Source organism: Lygodium microphyllum, chromosome 30 (genome assembly GCF_053477565.2).
Source record: "Lygodium microphyllum isolate KBCC chromosome 30, Lygodium_microphyllum_v1.1.10, whole genome shotgun sequence".
NCBI lineage: Eukaryota > Viridiplantae > Streptophyta > Polypodiopsida > Schizaeales > Lygodiaceae > Lygodium > Lygodium microphyllum.
Window position 1 is genome coordinate 94,845,138 of NC_141164.1, and position 7,069 is coordinate 94,852,206.

Sequence of the window (7,069 nt, forward strand, 5' to 3'; positions counted from 1 at the left end):
TGATGAGCTTCTTTGTTAGTAGAAAGAGACTATTTTGTACAAGTATTATCAAATTATGGAAAGGCTTTTGCATTTTAGACTACTGAAATTGGATGTGTTGATCCGGAATATTGTGGCTCCAATGGTCATTTTTACAGTACTATATGTTCCATGGAACCTAAAACCTATTCTTGTGCCTCATACATACTTACCTAAGATGATGGAGTTTTTAAATGAGAATATCAGAATGTAAATTTTGGAGCCATCATTAGCTCCATATTCAAATCATTGGTTTAGTGTGCTTAAGAAGAATCGTCCATAGTGTAGCTCATTTAAGACATGCAGCTAGTTAACAAATAACAATCAGAAATGTTGGAGCGGGGCATGTAGTAGATGAGTTTGTAGAAGCATTTTTTTGAAGGGCTATCTACTTGTTGGGGGATTTACACTCAGGTTATGATTAGTTTTAGTTGGTAGTGGAAAGTAGAGATATCGCCACTATGCTCTCATATCTTGATCATCCTTGTAGATTAGAGCACTAGATTTTCAATCTGCAACCATCTTCTTGAAGCTAGAATCTCCCATCGCTATAGCATCACAACTGCCAAATTCAAAAACATACTCGCATCATGACAATGTTCCCTTGGATAAGGATAGATACCAAGCTCATTCTATTGTCGTGTTATTGTGGGAAGGGCTTGATGGTGGGACCACTATGATTTTTTTCAAGAGTTGAGATTTTAAGGTGAAATTCTTTCCACCGAAGACTTGCTTTATTAGGATGATTACCTATTTTTTATGTTTAAATGTACAAAATTCTTAGATTATTTTTCCTTATATTATGCTTAATAGAGCTTAGTAGCAGATAGAGCTCAAGCCTTCCATAGAAGTGCTAATGGTTCAATACCCTTGAAGCTCCCTCCATAGACGTCCCTTTGAATATTGCATGCCTTCTCATTTTTGTGACTTGTGCATTAGGTTTATGTTTGCTAATCTTAGGGGAAAGTAATTCTGCACTTAATTATTGTGACTTGTACATAAAGTTTATGTTTGCTATGCTTTGAGTAAAGTGTTTGGGCCCTTAATTATGCCTTTCTTTATGATTCATGAGCTACACTCTAAGTTTGATCAATTATAGCAAAGTATCATCATACTCTAAGTTTGATAAGTTATCGCAAAGGATCATCATAGTTAATTATAATAGCTTGAGGTTTTGTGCTTTCCAAGAGGTTATAAAAATTGTATGAGTTTAAAATGATAGGTGATTTCAATAGCACTTAATTCTATTCTCTAGAGTTTTGATATGTCTAGATGTAGTAAAATTGTATTAGTTAAAAATGGTATGTTATTTGTTCATTTTGATATGTTTGCTCTTATAAATGTCCCTTATATCAATCTAATATACTATGTAAATGTACCAAAAGAAGGCTATTCAAAACATGGACAAATCACATGGAGGAAAGGCTTTGATCACAATGCATATTAACTAAACCTTAGAATATAAGAAAAATAGGAACACATCCCAACATGAAGTCTTGGGTTCAAGAGTATACATCATTATCCTAAAATAAAATCATGCTACAAATGTTTATGTACATGCTCATATGTGCTATCTTCATGTCACTTAGGGGGATTTTTATACTTATGGAGGTAGAATTTTTGATTATCGAAAAATGTATAACACCTTAGTTGATTAAGTGTCTAACCTCCGTGCCACACACACACACCGACCACGTGTCACACACGAACCCATCTTCAACTATTGTGGCTCTATCTCCTTGACCTATCAAGGTATGAATATTTGCATGTGAGTGTTATTGTGGTGTCCTTACAAGGAACACTAGCTATCCAAAGTTGGCCAAGTATGCATGCAGTTGCAAGACATTCCTTGGCTTAACAAAGTGGATATACCATGCAATCTATGGCTCCTAAGTGAAGAAGCTATTAGGCAATCAATGTTGTGGTACTAGCGTGATGGTGGTGTGGAGACAAATATTGAAAGGGATTTAGTTTTGGAAATGATTGATTGATGTATCAATGATAATAGAGACCTAGTCTTGGAAATGATTGATGCATATATCAATGTTGTGTGGCATTCATATGTTAGAGACTTCCCTATTATTGCTATTGGTGAGTTCAAGGTTGAGAACACTAATGATCAATTGCATTTTTGGACTTATCTAAATGAATGATTGGATTAGTGTGTGTTCTTACGAGCCCAATTTTATTTGTTTATGGTTAATGAGGCTCTTGAAAATGGGTCGAAAGTGCATGGTTTTTTCAACAAAGAACATAGAATTTTGGGTGATGGTTTATATTTGGAAGCGAATTTTAAGTTTGATAGCTATGATTATATATTCCACATTTTGGTCTTATTGGGCTCATTAATTGATTTTGAAGGGAAAGTGTACATTATAGTGTTTTGGCTTTCATTAATATACTATTAGTGTTTGGATGTGAGTTTTGGTGACTAGGATAGTCTCTTCCTAGTTCTCCCCATTGTGGCTCAAATAGTTCTTAGTTAGTATGGCCTAGCATGTTTGATTTTGGCAAGTATAGGAGAGTAAATGCACTCTTGTTAATAGAAGTAAAGTACAAAATAATTAATATTGTATAAAAAGCCATTTGTGCATAGTGTTTGGTTGTGAATTGTAGCTCAGTAGACCAATATAGTATCTCCCTAATTTTGACCACAATAATGTCCTTCTAATTATGGCCTAAATATTTGTTACTTAGTTTAGGCTAGTATGCTTGATTTTGGCATGTACATGAGAGTAAATGCATTATTCTTTAACAAAATTATAGCATGAAAATAGTCTATCTCATATCAATTCATATACATTATCGGTCCATTCATGCTCGATTTCTTGTATTGTTGCTCTAGGTTTGCTCAATTTATAGTAATTGTCTTCTTGTCATGTATGGATTCTTCACTTTGCACATGTGGCTAATGACCTCTATCAACTCTTGTAGGAAAGGGCACAAGTTCCATTGGGAACACAAGCACACTAAAGTTTTGAAGATGTTGAAAAGATGGTGTAGTTTCTATACCAACATTAAAGAACGTGAATTATTTACATGGAAGACCTATTATCCTTATAGTTCAATTAGAATTGGGTGGGCAGTCGGATAAGATAATGATGAGGGTAATAGGTATGCTATCACATTTGGTGTAAATGTATTGAATTATATGCAAAGAAGATACCCACAAGTGAAAAGAGAGCTTTGGGGCATTGTAACAACCCTCAAGTGTGATCAAGAATACTTTATGGGTTCTCATATGGTTATTAAGATAGATTGCTTATGATTATAGGAATGATTAACAATTGTGCCACATGAGATATTGCTATGTTGGGATGGATAGCAAATATCAAATCATTAAACCTTGAATTATAGCATATTGCATGAAGGGATACTCCAATTGCAAGCATGTTATCAAGGGCACGGTTTGAGAATGAAAAGGAAGTGATGGAGGACGAAAAGGAAGACGAGTTTGTTGCTAAAAATACTTGTTTTATACTAGGAAAAAAATTGAAATATGGTGTAATTGCAGGTATAGGTGTCATAAATGCTAGTACAACTATTATAAATGTAAGGACAACAGTAAATATAGCAAGTACAAGTAGGTAGATTGACACGGAGTGTTGTTTTAGCATTGAATTCAGTAGTAAATAAAGTGTGTTCAGCTATGGAAAAAGCTTGTACATTAGAGAGAAGTCATTATGATATTGTTATGTCTCAACCATGAGATGTTTTTGGAGGATTTATATACATGTGACTAACTAAAAATAGGACAGTATCTCAACATGAAGTCTAAGAAAGACAAGTGGTCCAAAGAGGTATTCAAGAGGATAAAAAGGAAGGCATATGGGTTCTTCTTGAAAGATGGATATCTTTGGAAGCATATGAAGAAGAAGAAAGGGGCTCCATTGAGAGTCCTTAGTGATAGAGCTACTTAGTTGTCAAGTAATGCAAGAGGTTCATGAGAGTCAGTGAGTTGGTCATAGAGGTGTGTGGAGAACATTCGAGAAAATCAAAGATAGGTGTTGGTGGAAGATTATGTAGAAGGACATTTCACACATAATGGAATCTTGCAACACTTATCAGGTGTACTCTATAGTAAAGAATAGAAATGGACTATATCCAACTTATATTTTTTCCATGCACTATAAGTGGATGACTAATTTAGTGACTATGCCTATAGTCTCTCACTCATGAGGTACTTTGTACTTGCATGGAAAGACTTGAGAATCAGGCTGAGGGAAGAGCTCTAAGCACTAAGATTACACAAACTATCTACATGTTTCTCTTGGAAAAGCTCTTTTGCCAATATGAAAGGGTTGGCAAGATCACAACTAACAAAGAAGAGCTAGATGCAAATGAGGCTCATGAGTTCTTCTCACCATTGGGGATAAAACAAGAATTGACTTCAACAAACAATCCAAAGGGAAATGGAAAGAGCAAGAGGGGACACTCACGTACCATTAAGATACTAGTGAAATCATGCAGAGGTAGGATTAAGAAGTGGCCAAAAATGTTACCATACACATTATGGGTTGAAGAAAACACTGTTGAGATATCGAGCTCCACTCGTGATACGCCAAGGTGACCATTGTGTATTTATGTCACCGACTTGTCAGTTGCAGACGCGGTTGGTACACCGCCCATGAATAATAGCTACATGATAGCTATCCTTATCTACTCTAGTTCGTGGCTCAGTTAGTATGCCACCTTAGTTAGTTGAGTTTGGTTTGAGACCCATATATAGGGTTCTTCTATTTCTTTGTATAAGAGTTCTTTTGGCTTACAAAACTAAGAAGAGGAAAACTGTTTTTCAGCCTCCACCCTTGTGTGTATTCCCCCATTGTGCAAGCAAGAAAGCTACAAGTGAGACTCCTTCCTTCTCTCCCACAATCTTGACATGGTATCAGAGCCTTGTTCGTGGTAAGGAGCTCAAGAAAGCAAGCCAAGCTCGCGGTGTTCTGGTAAGAGGATCAGTGTTGCTTTCATTTTTTGCTTTGGGAGTAGATCTCTGCAGCAGCACAGTCGGAAATTGCAAGAGTGCATTGTCTCAGGTTGAGACGCCCTTCGGGGTGAAGCAAGAGGGCGACCTTGTTTTTTTGATTTGAGGCCATTTCGGGGCCTGTTTTGGAGGCGGAAGTGTTCTGCATGCACTCAGGAAAAAGCTCTGTTTTATGCTGTGCGACCACTGTTCTACAAGTCGGTGAAAAGTTACCACAGATATTGCATCGTATGCTTGTGTGCAGAGACATTGGGAGTTACAGAATCATCCTTGGTTCCTGTATATGCAAAATCGTCACTAGGAAGTGACTGTGTGGTCAAATACCACTTTCGCCAGTTTTGCAGATTTGCTCTTGTGAGGCTGAAGCTGTGTTCTTTGTAGTGACAGAATTTTTTGCAATGTTCTGTAATGGCGTTTGATTCTCTTTCACAGATTGTCACTGAAAAGCTTGACAAGAACAACTTCCAAGCATGGAAGTTTAGAGTGACGAATTTCCTTATGGGAAAAGGATATTGGGAATTTGTTACAGGAAATGAAGAAGAACCAATTCTTCCTGATGTTCCCAATCAACAGCAAATGCAGGTATTCAAAGCATGGCATGAGAGAGCCAGGAAAGTTATGTACTGGCTGTCTATCAGTATTTCAGACTCTATGATTGTGCATATTCAGGATTCAAGTACGCCAAAGGAGGCATGGGATACTTTGTCAAAAATGTATAGCACAAATACGCAAGCCAGGAAAATGCAGCTCAAGCAAGAGTTGCATAATGTGCAAAGAGAAAATATGAGCATCAATGACTACCACATGAAGGTGAAGAAGATTGCAGATGCAGTTGCTTCCATTGGGTCGCCAATGGAAGATGATGATTTAGTTTCTGTGACCTTGAATGGTGTCAAGATTGTGGGAGAGAAGGAAGGAGTCTCACTTGTAGCTTTCTTGCTTGCACAATGGGGGAATACACACAAGGGTGGAGGCTGAAAACAGTTTTCCTCTTCTTAGTTGTGTAAGCCAAAAGAACTCTCTTACAAAGAAATAGAAGAACCCTATATATGGGTCTCAAACCAAACTCAACTAACTAAGGTGGCATACTAACTGAGCCACGAACTAGAGTAGATAAGGATAGCTATCATGTAGCTATTATTCATGGGCGGTGTACCAACCGCGTCTGCAACTGACAAGTCGGTGACATAAATACACAACGGTCACCCTGGCGTATCACGAGTGGAGCTCGATATCTCAACACTCCCCCTCGAGCTCAATCCCAATTCCTGCACACCAAGTAGGTCTCTGAACTTGCGCAGCTTCTCTGCGCCCAATGCCTTCGTAAATATGTCAGCTACCTGATCCTCTGTGCTGACATAAACTAGATCAATAAGACCTAGTAAAACCCTCTCTCGCACATAGTGATAATGCACCTCAATGTGCTTTGTTCTAGTATGATAGACTGGGTTATTTGCCAAGTGTATACTACTCATGTTATCACAATAAATGACAACTGGCCCATCTGTAGACTGATGCATATCATAAAGTAGCTTATGCAACCAAGCTACCTCACATGCAGCCATTGCTGCACCCCTGTACTCAGCCTCTGTGCTCGACAAGGCAACTGTAGGCTGTTTCTTGCTGCTCCAAGTGACTGCAGCACTCCCAAAAGAGAACACATATCCACTGGTAGATCGTCTATCAGAAATACTACCAGCCCAATCAGCATCAGTGTATCCATGCAACTGTATCTGAACCCCAGTCTCATAAAATAGTCCATACTGCAATGTGGACTTCACATACCTGAGTATGCGTCTAGCCGCATCCAAATGTGGTTTCCTTGGAGTCTGCATAAACTGACTTACCAATCCAACAGCATAGCTCAAATCTGGCCTGGTAATAGTCATATAAATCAAGCTTCCTACTATGCGTCTGTACATAGTAGGGTCTTCCAGAAGCTCACCTGCATCTGCGCTTAGCTTCACATTCTGCTCCAAAGGAACTGAAATAGGCTTACAGCCTGTCATCCCATATTTGGACAGCATGTCCAATCCATACTGCCTCTGCAAGAGCTGTATCCCACTT